General features: G+C 41.8%; 36 non-coding genes across 36 annotated transcripts; all 36 read left to right on the top strand.

Annotated features, from left to right (window-relative positions):
- The first annotated feature begins 220 nt into the window (after positions 1-220).
- Positions 221-339, top strand: LOC143709452 (5S ribosomal RNA). The gene has a single exon (XR_013194197.1). It is a non-coding gene; the product is annotated as a 5S ribosomal RNA (ribosomal RNA).
- Positions 340-508: 169 nt separating this feature from the next.
- LOC143709447 (5S ribosomal RNA) lies at positions 509-627 on the top strand. Its single transcript, XR_013194193.1, has one exon. It is a non-coding gene; the product is annotated as a 5S ribosomal RNA (ribosomal RNA).
- A 161-nt stretch (positions 628-788) lies between these two features.
- Positions 789-907, top strand: LOC143709446 (5S ribosomal RNA). Its single transcript, XR_013194192.1, has one exon. It is a non-coding gene; the product is annotated as a 5S ribosomal RNA (ribosomal RNA).
- A 162-nt stretch (positions 908-1,069) lies between these two features.
- Positions 1,070-1,188, top strand: LOC143709463 (5S ribosomal RNA). Its single transcript, XR_013194207.1, has one exon. It is a non-coding gene; the product is annotated as a 5S ribosomal RNA (ribosomal RNA).
- A 162-nt stretch (positions 1,189-1,350) lies between these two features.
- LOC143709445 (5S ribosomal RNA) lies at positions 1,351-1,469 on the top strand. The gene has a single exon (XR_013194191.1). It is a non-coding gene; the product is annotated as a 5S ribosomal RNA (ribosomal RNA).
- Positions 1,470-1,840: 371 nt separating this feature from the next.
- LOC143709444 (5S ribosomal RNA) lies at positions 1,841-1,959 on the top strand. The gene has a single exon (XR_013194190.1). It is a non-coding gene; the product is annotated as a 5S ribosomal RNA (ribosomal RNA).
- A 163-nt stretch (positions 1,960-2,122) lies between these two features.
- LOC143709442 (5S ribosomal RNA) lies at positions 2,123-2,241 on the top strand. Its single transcript, XR_013194188.1, has one exon. It is a non-coding gene; the product is annotated as a 5S ribosomal RNA (ribosomal RNA).
- Positions 2,242-2,402: 161 nt separating this feature from the next.
- Positions 2,403-2,521, top strand: LOC143709441 (5S ribosomal RNA). Its single transcript, XR_013194187.1, has one exon. It is a non-coding gene; the product is annotated as a 5S ribosomal RNA (ribosomal RNA).
- Positions 2,522-2,683: 162 nt separating this feature from the next.
- LOC143709439 (5S ribosomal RNA) lies at positions 2,684-2,802 on the top strand. The gene has a single exon (XR_013194186.1). It is a non-coding gene; the product is annotated as a 5S ribosomal RNA (ribosomal RNA).
- Positions 2,803-3,165: 363 nt separating this feature from the next.
- LOC143709438 (5S ribosomal RNA) lies at positions 3,166-3,284 on the top strand. The gene has a single exon (XR_013194185.1). It is a non-coding gene; the product is annotated as a 5S ribosomal RNA (ribosomal RNA).
- Positions 3,285-3,454: 170 nt separating this feature from the next.
- On the top strand, positions 3,455-3,573 carry LOC143709437 (5S ribosomal RNA). Its single transcript, XR_013194184.1, has one exon. It is a non-coding gene; the product is annotated as a 5S ribosomal RNA (ribosomal RNA).
- A 163-nt stretch (positions 3,574-3,736) lies between these two features.
- On the top strand, positions 3,737-3,855 carry LOC143709436 (5S ribosomal RNA). The gene has a single exon (XR_013194183.1). It is a non-coding gene; the product is annotated as a 5S ribosomal RNA (ribosomal RNA).
- Positions 3,856-4,018: 163 nt separating this feature from the next.
- Positions 4,019-4,137, top strand: LOC143709461 (5S ribosomal RNA). The gene has a single exon (XR_013194206.1). It is a non-coding gene; the product is annotated as a 5S ribosomal RNA (ribosomal RNA).
- Positions 4,138-4,299: 162 nt separating this feature from the next.
- On the top strand, positions 4,300-4,418 carry LOC143709435 (5S ribosomal RNA). The gene has a single exon (XR_013194182.1). It is a non-coding gene; the product is annotated as a 5S ribosomal RNA (ribosomal RNA).
- Positions 4,419-4,791: 373 nt separating this feature from the next.
- On the top strand, positions 4,792-4,910 carry LOC143709434 (5S ribosomal RNA). Its single transcript, XR_013194181.1, has one exon. It is a non-coding gene; the product is annotated as a 5S ribosomal RNA (ribosomal RNA).
- A 162-nt stretch (positions 4,911-5,072) lies between these two features.
- LOC143709433 (5S ribosomal RNA) lies at positions 5,073-5,191 on the top strand. The gene has a single exon (XR_013194180.1). It is a non-coding gene; the product is annotated as a 5S ribosomal RNA (ribosomal RNA).
- A 162-nt stretch (positions 5,192-5,353) lies between these two features.
- Positions 5,354-5,472, top strand: LOC143709432 (5S ribosomal RNA). Its single transcript, XR_013194179.1, has one exon. It is a non-coding gene; the product is annotated as a 5S ribosomal RNA (ribosomal RNA).
- Positions 5,473-5,634: 162 nt separating this feature from the next.
- LOC143709430 (5S ribosomal RNA) lies at positions 5,635-5,753 on the top strand. Its single transcript, XR_013194177.1, has one exon. It is a non-coding gene; the product is annotated as a 5S ribosomal RNA (ribosomal RNA).
- Positions 5,754-6,125: 372 nt separating this feature from the next.
- LOC143709428 (5S ribosomal RNA) lies at positions 6,126-6,244 on the top strand. The gene has a single exon (XR_013194176.1). It is a non-coding gene; the product is annotated as a 5S ribosomal RNA (ribosomal RNA).
- A 362-nt stretch (positions 6,245-6,606) lies between these two features.
- LOC143709427 (5S ribosomal RNA) lies at positions 6,607-6,725 on the top strand. Its single transcript, XR_013194175.1, has one exon. It is a non-coding gene; the product is annotated as a 5S ribosomal RNA (ribosomal RNA).
- Positions 6,726-6,887: 162 nt separating this feature from the next.
- LOC143709426 (5S ribosomal RNA) lies at positions 6,888-7,006 on the top strand. Its single transcript, XR_013194174.1, has one exon. It is a non-coding gene; the product is annotated as a 5S ribosomal RNA (ribosomal RNA).
- A 163-nt stretch (positions 7,007-7,169) lies between these two features.
- LOC143709449 (5S ribosomal RNA) lies at positions 7,170-7,288 on the top strand. Its single transcript, XR_013194195.1, has one exon. It is a non-coding gene; the product is annotated as a 5S ribosomal RNA (ribosomal RNA).
- A 162-nt stretch (positions 7,289-7,450) lies between these two features.
- Positions 7,451-7,569, top strand: LOC143709425 (5S ribosomal RNA). The gene has a single exon (XR_013194173.1). It is a non-coding gene; the product is annotated as a 5S ribosomal RNA (ribosomal RNA).
- A 162-nt stretch (positions 7,570-7,731) lies between these two features.
- On the top strand, positions 7,732-7,850 carry LOC143709424 (5S ribosomal RNA). The gene has a single exon (XR_013194172.1). It is a non-coding gene; the product is annotated as a 5S ribosomal RNA (ribosomal RNA).
- Positions 7,851-8,221: 371 nt separating this feature from the next.
- On the top strand, positions 8,222-8,340 carry LOC143709423 (5S ribosomal RNA). The gene has a single exon (XR_013194171.1). It is a non-coding gene; the product is annotated as a 5S ribosomal RNA (ribosomal RNA).
- Positions 8,341-8,502: 162 nt separating this feature from the next.
- Positions 8,503-8,621, top strand: LOC143709422 (5S ribosomal RNA). The gene has a single exon (XR_013194170.1). It is a non-coding gene; the product is annotated as a 5S ribosomal RNA (ribosomal RNA).
- A 162-nt stretch (positions 8,622-8,783) lies between these two features.
- LOC143709421 (5S ribosomal RNA) lies at positions 8,784-8,902 on the top strand. The gene has a single exon (XR_013194169.1). It is a non-coding gene; the product is annotated as a 5S ribosomal RNA (ribosomal RNA).
- Positions 8,903-9,265: 363 nt separating this feature from the next.
- On the top strand, positions 9,266-9,384 carry LOC143709420 (5S ribosomal RNA). The gene has a single exon (XR_013194168.1). It is a non-coding gene; the product is annotated as a 5S ribosomal RNA (ribosomal RNA).
- Positions 9,385-9,546: 162 nt separating this feature from the next.
- On the top strand, positions 9,547-9,665 carry LOC143709417 (5S ribosomal RNA). Its single transcript, XR_013194166.1, has one exon. It is a non-coding gene; the product is annotated as a 5S ribosomal RNA (ribosomal RNA).
- A 162-nt stretch (positions 9,666-9,827) lies between these two features.
- On the top strand, positions 9,828-9,946 carry LOC143709416 (5S ribosomal RNA). Its single transcript, XR_013194165.1, has one exon. It is a non-coding gene; the product is annotated as a 5S ribosomal RNA (ribosomal RNA).
- Positions 9,947-10,108: 162 nt separating this feature from the next.
- Positions 10,109-10,227, top strand: LOC143709415 (5S ribosomal RNA). Its single transcript, XR_013194164.1, has one exon. It is a non-coding gene; the product is annotated as a 5S ribosomal RNA (ribosomal RNA).
- Positions 10,228-10,590: 363 nt separating this feature from the next.
- Positions 10,591-10,709, top strand: LOC143709414 (5S ribosomal RNA). The gene has a single exon (XR_013194163.1). It is a non-coding gene; the product is annotated as a 5S ribosomal RNA (ribosomal RNA).
- A 170-nt stretch (positions 10,710-10,879) lies between these two features.
- LOC143709413 (5S ribosomal RNA) lies at positions 10,880-10,998 on the top strand. Its single transcript, XR_013194162.1, has one exon. It is a non-coding gene; the product is annotated as a 5S ribosomal RNA (ribosomal RNA).
- Positions 10,999-11,160: 162 nt separating this feature from the next.
- LOC143709412 (5S ribosomal RNA) lies at positions 11,161-11,279 on the top strand. Its single transcript, XR_013194161.1, has one exon. It is a non-coding gene; the product is annotated as a 5S ribosomal RNA (ribosomal RNA).
- A 163-nt stretch (positions 11,280-11,442) lies between these two features.
- On the top strand, positions 11,443-11,561 carry LOC143709460 (5S ribosomal RNA). The gene has a single exon (XR_013194205.1). It is a non-coding gene; the product is annotated as a 5S ribosomal RNA (ribosomal RNA).
- A 162-nt stretch (positions 11,562-11,723) lies between these two features.
- On the top strand, positions 11,724-11,842 carry LOC143709411 (5S ribosomal RNA). The gene has a single exon (XR_013194160.1). It is a non-coding gene; the product is annotated as a 5S ribosomal RNA (ribosomal RNA).
- Positions 11,843-12,033: the final 191 nt, after the last annotated feature.

Genomic DNA, 12,033 nt, shown 5'->3' with positions numbered 1-12,033 from the left:
AGGCCTGGTTAGTACTTGGATGGGAGGCCGCATGGGAATACTAGGTGTTGTAAGCTTTTTTAAGAAAAAAAAAAGAGTCCCTGAGCTTTCTTCAAAAAGCCTTAAAAGTCTCTGAGATTCTTCAGAAAGCATGAAAGAGCTTGAGTTTTTTCAAAAGTTGTTCTTAGTTTTCTTCACTAATGTCTAACCTTTTAAATAGCCCAATTTTGGCAGCAGTTTAGCTTACGGCCATACCACCTTGGGCACGCCCGATCTCGTCTGATCTCGGAAGCTAAGCAGGGTCGGGCCTGGTTAGTACTTGGATGGGAGACCGCCTGGGAATACCAGGTGCTGTAAACTTTTAAAAAAAAAAAAAAAAAAAAAGAGTGCCTGAGCTTCAAAAAGCCTTAAAAAGTCTCTGAGATTCTTCAGAAAGCATGAAAGAGTTTGAGTTTTTTCAAAAGTTGTTCTTAGTTTTCTTCACTAATGGTCTAACCTTTTAAATAGCCCAATTTTGGCAGCAGTATTCGCTTACGGCCATACCACCTTGGGCACGCCCGATCTCGTCTGATCTCGGAAGCTAAGCAGGGTCGGGCCTGGTTAGTACTTGGATGGGAGACCGCCTGGGAATACCAGGTGCTGTAAGCTTTTAAAAAAAAAAAAAAGAGTGCCTGAGCTTCAAAAAGCCTTAAAAAGTCTCTGAGATTCTTCAGAAAGCATGAAAGAGTTTGAGTTTTTCAAAAGTTGTTCTTAGTTTTCTTCACTAATGGTCTAACCTTTTAAATAGCCCAATTTTGGCAGCAGTATTCGCTTACGGCCATACCACCTTGGGCACGCCCGATCTCGTCTGATCTCGGAAGCTAAGCAGGGTCGGGCCTGGTTAGTACTTGGATGGGAGACCGCCTGGGAATACCAGGTGCTGTAAGCTTTTAAAAAAAAAAAAAAGAGTGCCTGAGCTTCAAAAAGCCTTAAAAAGTCTCTGAGATTCTTCAGAAAGCATGAAAGAGTTTGAGTTTTTTCAAAAGTTGTTCTTAGTTTTCTTCACTAATGGTCTAACCTTTTAAATAGCCCAATTTTGGCAGCAGTATTCGCTTACGGCCATACCACCTTGGGCACGCCCCATCTCGTCTGATCTCGGAAGCTAAGCAGGGTCGGGCCTGGTTAGTACTTGGATGGGAGACCGCCTGGGAATACCAGGTGCTGTAAGCTTTTTAAAAAAAAAAAAAGAGTGCCTGAGCTTCAAAAAGCCTTAAAAAGTCTCTGAGATTCTTCAGAAAGCATGAAAGAGTTTGAGTTTTTTCAAAAGTTGTTCTTAGTTTTCTTCACTAATGGTCTAACCTTTTAAATAGCCCAATTTTGGCAGCACTATTCGCTTACGGCCATACCACCTTGGGCACGCCCGATCTCGTCTGATCTCGGAAGCTAAGCAGGGTCGGGCCTGGTTAGTACTTGGATGGGAGACCGCCTGGGAATACCAGGTGCTGTAAGCTTTTTAAAAAAAAAAAAAAAAAAAAAAAGAGTGCCTGAGCTTCAAAAAGCCTTAAAAAGTCTCTGAGATTCTTCAGAAAGCATGAAAGAGTTTGAGTTTTTTCAAAAGTTCTTCTTAGTCTTCTTCACTAATGGTCTAAGCTTTTAAATAAGGCCTGGTTAGTACTTGGATGGGAGGCCGCATGGGAATACTAGGTGTTGTAAGCTTTTTTAAGAAAAAAAAAAAGAGTCCCTGAGCTTCTTCAAAAAGCCTTAAAAAGTCTCTGAGATTCTTCAGAAAGCATGAAAGAGCTTGAGTTTTTTCAAAAGTTGTCTTAGTTTTCTTCACTAATGGTCTAACCTTTTAAATAGCCCAATTTTGGCAGCAGTTTTAGCTTACGGCCATACCACCTTGGGCACGCCCGATCTCGTCTGATCTCGGAAGCTAAGCAGGGTCGGGCCTGGTTAGTACTTGGATGGGAGACCGCCTGGGAATACCAGGTGCTGTAAGCTTTTAAAAAAAAAAAAAAGAGTGCCTGAGCTTCAAAAAGCCTTAAAAAGTCTCTGAGATTCTTCAGAAAGCATGAAAGAGTTTGAGTTTTTTCAAAAGTTGTTTCTTAGTTTTCTTCACTAATGGTCTAACCTTTTAAATAGCCCAATTTTGGCAGCAGTATTCGCTTACGGCCATACCACCTTGGGCACGCCCGATCTCGTCTGATCTCGGAAGCTAAGCAGGGTCGGGCCTGGTTAGTACTTGGATGGGAGACCGCCTGGGAATACCAGGTGCTGTAAGCTTTTAAAAAAAAAAAAAGAGTGCCTGAGCTTCAAAAAGCCTTAAAAAGTCTCTGAGATTCTTCAGAAAGCATGAAAGAGTTTGAGTTTTTTCAAAAGTTGTTCTTAGTTTTCTTCACTAATGGTCTAACCTTTTAAATAGCCCAATTTTGGCAGCAGTATTCGCTTACGGCCATACCACCTTGGGCACGCCCGATCTCGTCTGATCTCGGAAGCTAAGCAGGGTCGGGCCTGGTTAGTACTTGGATGGGAGACCGCCTGGGAATACCAGGTGCTGTAAGCTTTTAAAAAAAAAAAAAAGAGTGCCTGAGCTTCAAAAAGCCTTAAAAAGTCTCTGAGATTCTTCAGAAAGCATGAAAGAGTTTGAGTTTTTTCAAAAGTTGTTCTTAGTTTTCTTCACTAATGGTCTAACCTTTTAAATAGCCCAATTTTGGCAGCAGTATTCGCTTACGGCCATACCACCTTGGGCACGCCCGATCTCGTCTGATCTCGGAAGCTAAGCAGGGTCGGGCCTGGTTAGTACTTGGATGGGAGACCGCCTGGGAATACCAGGTGCTGTAAGCTTTTAAAAAAAAAAAAAAGAGTGCCTGAGCTTCAAAAAGCCTTAAAAAGTCTCTGAGATTCTTCAGAAAGCATGAAAGAGTTTGAGTTTTTTCAAAAGTTCTTCTTAGTCTTCTTCACTAATGGTCTAAGCTTTTAAATAAGGCCTGGTTAGTACTTGGATGGGAGGCCGCATGGGAATACTAGGTGTTGTAAGCTTTTTTAAGAAAAAAAAAAAAGAGTCCCTGAGCTTCTTCAAAAAGCCTTAAAAAGTCTCTGAGATTCTTCAGAAAGCATGAAAGAGCTTGAGTTTTTTCAAAAGTTGTTCTTAGTTTTCTTCACTAATGGTCTAACCTTTTAAATAGCCCAATTTTGGCAGCAGTTTTAGCTTACGGCCATACCACCTTGGGCACGCCCGATCTCGTCTGATCTCGGAAGCTAAGCAGGGTCGGGCCTGGTTAGTACTTGGATGGGAGACCGCCTGGGAATACCAGGTGCTGTAAGCTTTTAAAAAAAAAAAAAAAAAAAAAAGAGTGCCTGAGCTTCAAAAAGCCTTAAAAAGTCTCTGAGATTCTTCAGAAAGCATGAAAGAGTTTGAGTTTTTTCAAAAGTTGTTCTTAGTTTTCTTCACTAATGGTCTAACCTTTTAAATAGCCCAATTTTGGCAGCAGTATTCGCTTACGGCCATACCACCTTGGGCACGCCCGATCTCGTCTGATCTCGGAAGCTAAGCAGGGTCGGGCCTGGTTAGTACTTGGATGGGAGACCGCCTGGGAATACCAGGTGCTGTAAGCTTTTTAAAAAAAAAAAAAAGAGTGCCTGAGCTTCAAAAAGCCTTAAAAAGTCTCTGAGATTCTTCAGAAAGCATGAAAGAGTTTGAGTTTTTTCAAAAGTTGTTCTTAGTTTTCTTCACTAATGGTCTAACCTTTTAAATAGCCCAATTTTGGCAGCAGTATTCGCTTACGGCCATACCACCTTGGGCACGCCCGATCTCGTCTGATCTCGGAAGCTAAGCAGGGTCGGGCCTGGTTAGTACTTGGATGGGAGACCGCCTGGGAATACCAGGTGCTGTAAGCTTTTAAAAAAAAAAAAAAAGAGTGCCTGAGCTTCAAAAAGCCTTAAAAAGTCTCTGAGATTCTTCAGAAAGCATGAAAGAGTTTGAGTTTTTTCAAAAGTTGTTCTTAGTTTTCTTCACTAATGGTCTAACCTTTTAAATAGCCCAATTTTGGCAGCAGTATTCGCTTACGGCCATACCACCTTGGGCACGCCCCATCTCGTCTGATCTCGGAAGCTAAGCAGGGTCGGGCCTGGTTAGTACTTGGATGGGAGACCGCCTGGGAATACCAGGTGCTGTAAGCTTTTTAAAAAAAAAAAAAGAGTGCCTGAGCTTCAAAAAGCCTTAAAAAGTCTCTGAGATTCTTCAGAAAGCATGAAAGAGTTTGAGTTTTTTCAAAAGTTGTTCTTAGTTTTCTTCACTAATGGTCTAACCTTTTAAATAGCCCAATTTTGGCAGCACTATTCGCTTACGGCCATACCACCTTGGGCACGCCCGATCTCGTCTGATCTCGGAAGCTAAGCAGGGTCGGGCCTGGTTAGTACTTGGATGGGAGACCGCCTGGGAATACCAGGTGCTGTAAGCTTTTTAAAAAAAAAAAAAAAAAAAAAAAGAGTGCCTGAGCTTCAAAAAGCCTTAAAAAGTCTCTGAGATTCTTCAGAAAGCATGAAAGAGTTTGAGTTTTTTCAAAAGTTCTTCTTAGTCTTCTTCACTAATGGTCTAAGCTTTTAAATAAGGCCTGGTTAGTACTTGGATGGGAGGCCGCATGGGAATACTAGGTGTTGTAAGCTTTTTTAAGAAAAAAAAAAAAGAGTCCCTGAGCTTCTTCAAAAAGCCTTAAAAAGTCTCTGAGATTCTTCAGAAAGCATGAAAGAGCTTGAGTTTTTTCAAAAGTTGTTCTTAGTTTTCTTCACTAATGGTCTAACCTTTTAAATAGCCCAATTTTGGCAGCAGTTTTAGCTTACGGCCATACCACCTTGGGCACGCCCGATCTCGTCTGATCTCGGAAGCTAAGCAGGGTCGGGCCTGGTTAGTACTTGGATGGGAGACCGCCTGGGAATACCAGGTGCTGTAAGCTTTTAAAAAAAAAAAAAAGAGTGCCTGAGCTTCAAAAAGCCTTAAAAAGTCTCTGAGATTCTTCAGAAAGCATGAAAGAGTTTGAGTTTTTTCAAAAGTTGTTCTTAGTTTTCTTCACTAATGGTCTAACCTTTTAAATAGCCCAATTTTGGCAGCAGTATTCGCTTACGGCCATACCACCTTGGGCACGCCCGATCTCGTCTGATCTCGGAAGCTAAGCAGGGTCGGGCCTGGTTAGTACTTGGATGGGAGACCGCCTGGGAATACCAGGTGCTGTAAGCTTTTAAAAAAAAAAAAAAGAGTGCCTGAGCTTCAAAAAGCCTTAAAAAGTCTCTGAGATTCTTCAGAAAGCATGAAAGAGTTTGAGTTTTTTCAAAAGTTGTTCTTAGTTTTCTTCACTAATGGTCTAACCTTTTAAATAGCCCAATTTTGGCAGCAGTATTCGCTTACGGCCATACCACCTTGGGCACGCCCGATCTCGTCTGATCTCGGAAGCTAAGCAGGGTCGGGCCTGGTTAGTACTTGGATGGGAGACCGCCTGGGAATACCAGGTGCTGTAAGCTTTTAAAAAAAAAAAAAAGAGTGCCTGAGCTTCAAAAAGCCTTAAAAAGTCTCTGAGATTCTTCAGAAAGCATGAAAGAGTTTGAGTTTTTTCAAAAGTTGTTCTTAGTTTTCTTCACTAATGGTCTAACCTTTTAAATAGCCCAATTTTGGCAGCAGTATTCGCTTACGGCCATACCACCTTGGGCACGCCCGATCTCGTCTGATCTCGGAAGCTAAGCAGGGTCGGGCCTGGTTAGTACTTGGATGGGAGACCGCCTGGGAATACCAGGTGCTGTAAGCTTTTAAAAAAAAAAAAAAAAAAAAAAAGAGTGCCTGAGCTTCAAAAAGCCTTAAAAAGTCTCTGAGATTCTTCAGAAAGCATGAAAGAGTTTGAGTTTTTTCAAAAGTTCTTCTTAGTCTTCTTCACTAATGGTCTAAGCTTTTAAATAAGGCCTGGTTAGTACTTGGATGGGAGGCCGCATGGGAATACTAGGTGTTGTAAGCTTTTTTAAGAAAAAAAAAAAAGAGTCCCTGAGCTTCTTCAAAAAGCCTTAAAAAGTCTCTGAGATTCTTCAGAAAGCATGAAAGAGCTTGAGTTTTTTCAAAAGTTGTTCTTAGTTTTCTTCACTAATGGTCTAACCTTTTAAATAGCCCAATTTTGGCAGCAGTTTTAGCTTACGGCCATACCACCTTGGGCACGCCCGATCTCGTCTGATCTCGGAAGCTAAGCAGGGTCGGGCCTGGTTAGTACTTGGATGGGAGACCGCCTGGGAATACCAGGTGCTGTAAGCTTTTAAAAAAAAAAAAAAGAGTGCCTGAGCTTCAAAAAGCCTTAAAAAGTCTCTGAGATTCTTCAGAAAGCATGAAAGAGTTTGAGTTTTTTCAAAAGTTCTTCTTAGTCTTCTTCACTAATGGTCTAAGCTTTTAAATAAGGCCTGGTTAGTACTTGGATGGGAGGCCGCATGGGAATACTAGGTGTTGTAAGCTTTTTTAAGAAAAAAAAAAAGAGTCCCTGAGCTTCTTCAAAAAGCCTTAAAAAGTCTCTGAGATTCTTCAGAAAGCATGAAAGAGCTTGAGTTTTTTCAAAAGTTGTTCTTAGTTTTCTTCACTAATGGTCTAACCTTTTAAATAGCCCAATTTTGGCAGCAGTTTTAGCTTACGGCCATACCACCTTGGGCACGCCCGATCTCGTCTGATCTCGGAAGCTAAGCAGGGTCGGGCCTGGTTAGTACTTGGATGGGAGACCGCCTGGGAATACCAGGTGCTGTAAGCTTTTAAAAAAAAAAAAAAGAGTGCCTGAGCTTCAAAAAGCCTTAAAAAGTCTCTGAGATTCTTCAGAAAGCATGAAAGAGTTTGAGTTTTTTCAAAAGTTGTTCTTAGTTTTCTTCACTAATGGTCTAACCTTTTAAATAGCCCAATTTTGGCAGCAGTATTCGCTTACGGCCATACCACCTTGGGCACGCCCGATCTCGTCTGATCTCGGAAGCTAAGCAGGGTCGGGCCTGGTTAGTACTTGGATGGGAGACCGCCTGGGAATACCAGGTGCTGTAAGCTTTTAAAAAAAAAAAAAAAGAGTGCCTGAGCTTCAAAAAGCCTTAAAAAGTCTCTGAGATTCTTCAGAAAGCATGAAAGAGTTTGAGTTTTTTCAAAAGTTGTTCTTAGTTTTCTTCACTAATGGTCTAACCTTTTAAATAGCCCAATTTTGGCAGCAGTATTCGCTTACGGCCATACCACCTTGGGCACGCCCGATCTCGTCTGATCTCGGAAGCTAAGCAGGGTCGGGCCTGGTTAGTACTTGGATGGGAGCCCGCCTGGGAATACCAGGTGCTGTAAGCTTTTAAAAAAAAAAAAAAGAGTGCCTGAGCTTCAAAAAGCCTTAAAAAGTCTCTGAGATTCTTCAGAAAGCATGAAAGAGTTTGAGTTTTTTCAAAAGTTGTTCTTAGTTTTCTTCACTAATGGTCTAACCTTTTAAATAGCCCAATTTTGGCAGCAGTATTCGCTTACGGCCATACCACCTTGGGCACGCCCGATCTCGTCTGATCTCGGAAGCTAAGCAGGGTCGGGCCTGGTTAGTACTTGGATGGGAGACCGCCTGGGAATACCAGGTGCTGTAAGCTTTTAAAAAAAAAAAAAAGAGTGCCTGAGCTTCAAAAAGCCTTAAAAAGTCTCTGAGATTCTTCAGAAAGCATGAAAGAGTTTGAGTTTTTTCAAAAGTTGTTCTTAGTTTTCTTCACTAATGGTCTAACCTTTTAAATAGCCCAATTTTGGCAGCAGTATTCGCTTACGGCCATACCACCTTGGGCACGCCCGATCTCGTCTGATCTCGGAAGCTAAGCAGGGTCGGGCCTGGTTAGTACTTGGATGGGAGACCGCCTGGGAATACCAGGTGCTGTAAGCTTTTAAAAAAAAAAAAAAAAAAAAAAGAGTGCCTGAGCTTCAAAAAGCCTTAAAAAGTCTCTGAGATTCTTCAGAAAGCATGAAAGAGTTTGAGTTTTTTCAAAAGTTCTTCTTAGTCTTCTTCACTAATGGTCTAAGCTTTTAAATAAGGCCTGGTTAGTACTTGGATGGGAGGCCGCATGGGAATACTAGGTGTTGTAAGCTTTTTTAAGAAAAAAAAAAAAGAGTCCCTGAGCTTCTTCAAAAAGCCTTAAAAAGTCTCTGAGATTCTTCAGAAAGCATGAAAGAGCTTGAGTTTTTTCAAAAGTTGTTCTTAGTTTTCTTCACTAATGGTCTAACCTTTTAAATAGCCCAATTTTGGCAGCAGTTTTAGCTTACGGCCATACCACCTTGGGCACGCCCGATCTCGTCTGATCTCGGAAGCTAAGCAGGGTCGGGCCTGGTTAGTACTTGGATGGGAGACCGCCTGGGAATACCAGGTGCTGTAAGCTTTTAAAAAAAAAAAAAAGAGTGCCTGAGCTTCAAAAAGCCTTAAAAAGTCTCTGAGATTCTTCAGAAAGCATGAAAGAGTTTGAGTTTTTTCAAAAGTTGTTCTTAGTTTTCTTCACTAATGGTCTAACCTTTTAAATAGCCCAATTTTGGCAGCAGTATTCGCTTACGGCCATACCACCTTGGGCACGCCCGATCTCGTCTGATCTCGGAAGCTAAGCAGGGTCGGGCCTGGTTAGTACTTGGATGGGAGACCGCCTGGGAATACCAGGTGCTGTAAGCTTTTAAAAAAAAAAAAAAGAGTGCCTGAGCTTCAAAAAGCCTTAAAAAGTCTCTGAGATTCTTCAGAAAGCATGAAAGAGTTTGAGTTTTTTCAAAAGTTGTTCTTAGTTTTCTTCACTAATGGTCTAACCTTTTAAATAGCCCAATTTTGGCAGCAGTATTCGCTTACGGCCATACCACCTTGGGCACGCCCGATCTCGTCTGATCTCGGAAGCTAAGCAGGGTCGGGCCTGGTTAGTACTTGGATGGGAGACCGCCTGGGAATACCAGGTGCTGTAAGCTTTTAAAAAAAAAAAAAAGAGTGCCTGAGCTTCAAAAAGCCTTAAAAAGTCTCTGAGATTCTTCAGAAAGCATGAAAGAGTTTGAGTTTTTTCAAAAGTTCTTCTTAGTCTTCTTCACTAATGGTCTAAGCTTTTAAATAAGGCCTGGTTAGTACTTGGATGGGAGGCCGCATGGGAATACTAGGTGTTGTAAGCTTTTTTAAGAAAAAAAAAAAAGAGTCCCTGAGCTTCTTCAAAAAGCCTTAAAAAGTCTCTGAGATTCTTCAGAAAGCATGAAAGAGCTTGAGTTTTTTCAAAAGTTGTTCTTAGTTTTCTTCACTAATGGTCTAACCTTTTAAATAGCCCAATTTTGGCAGCAGTTTTAGCTTACGGCCATACCACCTTGGGCACGCCCGATCTCGTCTGATCTCGGAAGCTAAGCAGGGTCGGGCCTGGTTAGTACTTGGATGGGAGACCGCCTGGGAATACCAGGTGCTGTAAGCTTTTAAAAAAAAAAAAAAGAGTGCCTGAGCTTCAAAAAGCCTTAAAAAGTCTCTGAGATTCTTCAGAAAGCATGAAAGAGTTTGAGTTTTTTCAAAAGTTGTTCTTAGTTTTCTTCACTAATGGTCTAACCTTTTAAATAGCCCAATTTTGGCAGCAGTATTCGCTTACGGCCATACCACCTTGGGCACGCCCGATCTCGTCTGATCTCGGAAGCTAAGCAGGGTCGGGCCTGGTTAGTACTTGGATGGGAGACCGCCTGGGAATACCAGGTGCTGTAAGCTTTTAAAAAAAAAAAAAAGAGTGCCTGAGCTTCAAAAAGCCTTAAAAAGTCTCTGAGATTCTTCAGAAAGCATGAAAGAGTTTGAGTTTTTTCAAAAGTTGTTCTTAGTTTTCTTCACTAATGGTCTAACCTTTTAAATAGCCCAATTTTGGCAGCAGTATTCGCTTACGGCCATACCACCTTGGGCACGCCCGATCTCGTCTGATCTCGGAAGCTAAGCAGGGTCGGGCCTGGTTAGTACTTGGATGGGAGACCGCCTGGGAATACCAGGTGCTGTAAGCTTTTAAAAAAAAAAAAAAGAGTGCCTGAGCTTCAAAAAGCCTTAAAAAGTCTCTGAGATTCTTCAGAAAGCATGAAAGAGTTTGAGTTTTTTCAAAAGTTGTTCTTAGTTTTCTTCACTAATGGTCTAACCTTTTAAATAGCCCAATTTTGGCAGCAGTATTCGCTTACGGCCATACCACCTTGGGCACGCCCGATCTCGTCTGATCTCGGAAGCTAAGCAGGGTCGGGCCTGGTTAGTACTTGGATGGGAGACCGCCTGGGAATACCAGGTGCTGTAAGCTTTTAAAAAAAAAAAAAAGAGTGCCTGAGCTTCAAAAAGCCTTAAAAAGTCTCTGAGATTCTTCAGAAAGCATGAAAGAGTTTGAGTTTTTTCAAAAGTTCTTCTTAGTCTTCTTCACTAATGGTCTAAGCTTTTAAATAAGGCCTGGTTAGTACTTGGATGGGAGGCCGCATGGGAATACTAGGTGTTGTAAGCTTTTTTAAGAAAAAAAAAAAAGAGTCCCTGAGCTTCTTCAAAAAGCCTTAAAAAGTCTCTGAGATTCTTCAGAAAGCATGAAAGAGCTTGAGTTTTTTCAAAAGTTGTTCTTAGTTTTCTTCACTAATGGTCTAACCTTTTAAATAGCCCAATTTTGGCAGCAGTTTTAGCTTACGGCCATACCACCTTGGGCACGCCCGATCTCGTCTGATCTCGGAAGCTAAGCAGGGTCGGGCCTGGTTAGTACTTGGATGGGAGACCGCCTGGGAATACCAGGTGCTGTAAGCTTTTAAAAAAAAAAAAAAAAAAAAAAGAGTGCCTGAGCTTCAAAAAGCCTTAAAAAGTCTCTGAGATTCTTCAGAAAGCATGAAAGAGTTTGAGTTTTTTCAAAAGTTGTTCTTAGTTTTCTTCACTAATGGTCTAACCTTTTAAATAGCCCAATTTTGGCAGCAGTATTCGCTTACGGCCATACCACCTTGGGCACGCCCGATCTCGTCTGATCTCGGAAGCTAAGCAGGGTCGGGCCTGGTTAGTACTTGGATGGGAGACCGCCTGGGAATACCAGGTGCTGTAAGCTTTTAAAAAAAAAAAAAAGAGTGCCTGAGCTTCAAAAAGCCTTAAAAAGTCTCTGAGATTCTTCAGAAAGCATGAAAGAGTTTGAGTTTTTTCAAAAGTTGTTCTTAGTTTTCTTCACTAATGGTCTAACCTTTTAAATAGCCCAATTTTGGCAGCAGTATTCGCTTACGGCCATACCACCTTGGGCACGCCCGATCTCGTCTGATCTCGGAAGCTAAGCAGGGTCGGGCCTGGTTAGTACTTGGATGGGAGACCGCCTGGGAATACCAGGTGCTGTAAGCTTTTAAAAAAAAAAAAAAAGAGTGCCTGAGCTTCAAAAAGCCTTAAAAAGTCTCTGAGATTCTTCAGAAAGCATGAAAGAGTTTGAGTTTTTTCAAAAGTTGTTCTTAGTTTTCTTCACTAATGGTCTAACCTTTTAAATAGCCCAATTTTGGCAGCAGTATTCGCTTACGGCCATACCACCTTGGGCACGCCCCATCTCGTCTGATCTCGGAAGCTAAGCAGGGTCGGGCCTGGTTAGTACTTGGATGGGAGACCGCCTGGGAATACCAGGTGCTGTAAGCTTTTTAAAAAAAAAAAAAGAGTGCCTGAGCTTCAAAAAGCCTTAAAAAGTCTCTGAGATTCTTCAGAAAGCATGAAAGAGTTTGAGTTTTTTCAAAAGTTGTTCTTAGTTTTCTTCACTAATGGTCTAACCTTTTAAATAGCCCAATTTTGGCAGCACTATTCGCTTACGGCCATACCACCTTGGGCACGCCCGATCTCGTCTGATCTCGGAAGCTAAGCAGGGTCGGGCCTGGTTAGTACTTGGATGGGAGACCGCCTGGGAATACCAGGTGCTGTAAGCTTTTTAAAAAAAAAAAAAAAAAAAAAAGAGTGCCTGAGCTTCAAAAAGCCTTAAAAAGTCTCTGAGATTCTTCAGAAAGCATGAAAGAGTTTGAGTTTTTTCAAAAGTTCTTCTTAGTCTTCTTCACTAATGGTCTAAGCTTTTAAATAAGGCCTGGTTAGTACTTGGATGGGAGGCCGCATGGGAATACTA

The sequence above is a fragment of the Siphateles boraxobius genome, unplaced genomic scaffold (genome assembly GCF_051911475.1).
Source record: "Siphateles boraxobius isolate OS27281-9 unplaced genomic scaffold, OSU_SipBor_1 455, whole genome shotgun sequence".
Lineage (NCBI taxonomy): Eukaryota > Metazoa > Chordata > Actinopteri > Cypriniformes > Leuciscidae > Siphateles > Siphateles boraxobius.
This window is presented reverse-complemented; position numbering and strand designations above follow the sequence as displayed.